Raw genomic sequence first — 300 nt, forward strand, 5'->3', positions numbered from 1 at the left:
GAGCCAGTGGTCTTTAGCTCTTGCGTCCCCTTCTCTATTTTTCTTCCCCCTATTACAGATGTGATTCCGTAGATCTATATGTATTTTATGTATAATTCCATATCATATGTCACTGCAGTGATACTTTGTGGTCTCACCCTAGTTTTATGTTTGAAAATGCTATTTAAAGAAGCCTGTAAGATAACATATTAGGCAGCTTTAAAAGCAGGTTGGAGTGTGGGGTGGACTTAAATTCGATGTAAATGAAAGGGTAAAAAAAAAAAAAAAAAAAAAAAAAAAAAAAAAAAAAAAAAAAAAAAA

This window comes from Lepidothrix coronata, unplaced genomic scaffold (assembly GCF_001604755.1).
Source record: "Lepidothrix coronata isolate B3197 unplaced genomic scaffold, Lepidothrix_coronata-1.0 Scaffold39, whole genome shotgun sequence".
Taxonomy (NCBI): Eukaryota; Metazoa; Chordata; class Aves; order Passeriformes; family Pipridae; genus Lepidothrix; species Lepidothrix coronata.